This window comes from Propithecus coquereli, unplaced genomic scaffold (assembly GCF_000956105.1).
Source record: "Propithecus coquereli isolate 6110/MARCELLA unplaced genomic scaffold, Pcoq_1.0 Scaffold404, whole genome shotgun sequence".
Taxonomy (NCBI): Eukaryota; Metazoa; Chordata; class Mammalia; order Primates; family Indriidae; genus Propithecus; species Propithecus coquereli.
The window spans coordinates 1,247,696-1,251,377 of NW_012149775.1; positions in this window are offsets into that span (position 1 = coordinate 1,247,696).

A 3,682-nucleotide genomic window follows, 5' to 3' on the forward strand; every position below is an offset into this window, starting at 1 on the left:
GCCTGTAGTCCCAGCTAATTGGGAGGCTGAAGCAGGAGGATCAGTTGAGCCTAGGAGTTCGAGGTTATACTGAGCTGTGATCAGCCTGGGCCACAGAGCAAGACCTTGTCTCTCTAAAATAAACAAACAAACAAAACTATATAATAATAACCTTAAAACAGAAAAAATAATTAACGGACTAAAGTAATAAAAAGTCCATTATAAGAACTTGATTTATGTCAAGCCAGAAACAACACCACATGAATGTGGAAAGCACTCACTATTACAGAAACGTTTTGGGGACAACTGGATACCAGAATAAAGAAACATTAACATGGAGTCACTCTTCACACAACACGCTATATTAAATTACAAAGAAACCAGGAATTAATCTTTAAAAATAACACAGAACAGTATAATCGTATTAGGCAAATTTCTGTGATTCAAGACATGGAGATTGAGTTGTTAAAATGAATAGAACTCAGTTAAATACAAATTTCTAAAATTATTGCCCCCAAAATGCAATTAAAAAGGAAAGAAATAACAGAATAAGAAAAACATAGGTGAAACATATCTCATTTGGCTTATTATCCGAAAGATCAATGACTTTGGCGCAATCACGTAGAGTTCATGCCCTGATGCTAGGGGACGTGTAGACAGCGGGTCTTCGTGGACAGAAGCGGTGCCAGCAGCATTCATAACCAAGCGTAAGTCGCTGTCACACACTCATTAAACCAGCCAGACATGTTACAGCGATCGACACCAACACTGGTCCGTCAGGGAGGAAACAGGTATACAAATCAGACTTTGCAGATTTACACATTTTTCAGTCTTCCTAGAGTACAGTCAGGGATTACAGAATTCCTTTAAAAAGAATGTAAATTACAATATCTAATCTAAATTTTACTTCAAAGAAATGGAAACATAGTAAAAAAATCATGAAAAAGAAACCCCTTAAATCAGAGCTGTGCTATCAACATCCGCAGGCGCACACAGGATCCGCTATTAGAATCGCTTCTTCAGAAATGCCCTCAGCTCTCTTCCTCTCCCTCGCCCTATTAGTTTTCAGATAACTCTTTACCCTTGGGGTAAACGCACCATCACCTTTTCGCTGACTGTCTGTCCTCAAGTAGCCTCTTGAAACATGTTAAATCCCTAGTTTCAAGCCTCAAAGTGGCGCTCCAAACTGCCTGCCAACACCGGTCAGTGTCTCACAGGTTCACTCTCCCTACTGTACCACCCCGTCTTCTCTCTCGTCAAAGCTTTCACATCCCGACCTCACCCACACTGCTCACGTTCCTTCCTCGCACATCACTGAGGAAATCAAAACCAGAAGGCCCGAGCCATCTCCAAAACTGCAGAATTACCTACGCTTGCAGACACCTTCTTTTGTCCCTGCTGTTACAACGCTACAGGGTATCTCCCCCCAGCCCGACGGTTCATGCTCTGCGTCATCTTCCTGGACGTCTTACTGTGTGCGGCATCGCTCAACACAATCTACTGTCACTTCTTAAAATACACCACTCCGCTTCCTTTACCCCCGCCTTTCTTGTGGCTTATTAGGATAAGTCTCCTTTGCCCTCGTCCTCTGCCCACATCTAAACGACGACCTGTCCCAGGACCTTGTCCTGGAATTGCTTTTCTCCCTAGATTTTCTCCTCAGGATGTGACATCAGTTCCCTTGGATTTAAATGTTGTCTTTATTCTGACAGATCTCTGTTCTAGGTTGTGGAAGTACCACCCCACACTCTGGAGATCTAGATTTTATATCCAGCTGTGTATCTAAGATTCTTCTTCGATGTGTCTCAACTCGGACTCGACTTGTCCTAAATGAAACTCATGATGTTTCATTCAAGCTGTTCCCCCAAGTCCTTACCTTTCACATCATCCACTCGGTTTCTCAGACCAGAAACTCATGGAGTCATCTTTGATCCTCCTCATCCCCCACCTCACTTCTGGTCTACCAGTAAATCCTGTCCATTCAAACTCTATGATACATTCCTCAACTACAGCCAGACTTCTCCAGACGGGGCCTCTGCACGTGCTGGGTCAGGCACACGCAGCGGAAGAAATGGCTGCAAATGGCCGCAGTCAGTGCTCAAGGCCTCCTTCAGTCACGCCTGGCAGATGGGCAGATTTCCTCCTCCCAGCTGTCCTTGTGCAAAGGGACCATGGCCTCCTCCTCACCCACCAGCCTCTGTCTACGGGACCTCCTTTTCTACCGGGTCTTCGGAAGGCCTGTTGCACTCAACAGTCCCAGATAAGAGGCCCAGGGAAGGAGGCAGCCCTGAGCAGCCTGGAGGACAGGACTCAGGCTGCAGCTTCAGGCAACTGGCCACTCTCCATCAAGGCGCCGCTGCATGGACCACACACACTGTGATTCCGCACGAGCTTCTGAAATGTCTCATCAGTTTTGATACTCTCCCTCTGGTTTCCTCGTATTCGCTAAACCTGAACTTTATTTTTCATACATCTGGAGGAAGCAGGTGATTCAATAACCAATTCTGTTTTCCTCTGGAGAGTGTTCTGTGAGTATTTTTATAGCCCCGAACTAAAAGGCCAGGGTGTCCTTGTCATGGCCAGAAGCCAGCCAGGCCATCCTAAACTTCCAATTTGAGTCTCCTCTGGTTTGCTGTCAGTCGGAGAGTTTGGCGGGAGTTTGCACTGTTCTGTCCCACACTGTCACGCTGGGCAGCTGTCCACTGTCACTGCCAACTACTGCAGCAGCCTCTCCATCAGCCAGTTGTTCTCCTAACATCCCTTCCAGGGTCATATGGATCCCGTAGTGAAAGAAAGAGAAAGAGAACAGGACATAGAACAGATCAGAGACTCACATAATGTGTGAAGCCACTTTGTCTCTTCCTGTCAAACTGCTTCCAAAGAGGACCCAAAAAAGGAAGTACCCCACCGCCCCACCGCTTCCCTCGAATGCTGAGCATTCACTGGCGTGGCCTCATGCTATGCCCCTCGCCTAGCCCTCCTCCCAAAAAGCTCTCTTAGTATCTTACCGCAATTTCTCCGGCTGCAATTGCAGATCATTTTCTCAGGGTCCAGACCTGGGCAGATGGCCAGCAGGCGAGTGGTTCTTCAGTTGTGCCAATTATACATGTTCATACATCAGTAAAACTGCGGTGGGGAGCTGGAGAGACTCACCCGTTCCTGGAAACACGGAATTACGAGGAAACGAAACTCCCCATGTCCTAGGGGAGGCGGAAGGTGAGATGGACTTTGGTTGGTGCAGGGTGTGGCTCATTTGCTCATGGGGAGGAGGAAAGTCTTGGACTTTTCACGTAAATAGGACAGGAACTGAGACTCAACTCACAGACTGGGGACCCCAGAACCCCAGCTTAGGGAGCCTCAGGATCCTGGCACGACTGACCTGTAGCGCCTATTCATGATACTGCAACATCAGCCGCCCACCCCACTGTCCTCCAACTTCCCTCCAGTCAGGCGGGTCTTGGCATTGACTTTTGGTGAGCTCACGGGGGTGGGGCACTAACTGGGGCTACCACTTGAGGCTTTTAAGGGTCCAAGATTCTTGTTGAAAAATCTCACCCCATAGCCCCCTCCCTCAGTCCCACTTTGCCACTGTTTGCTGTGGGGTTGTGTGATATTGTGATATAATTTAAAAATATTATATATATTTGGTCCCCGTCCCCGGTTCCTGGCACAGAGCTTCTAAAACTCTTGAATGGATGCTCCT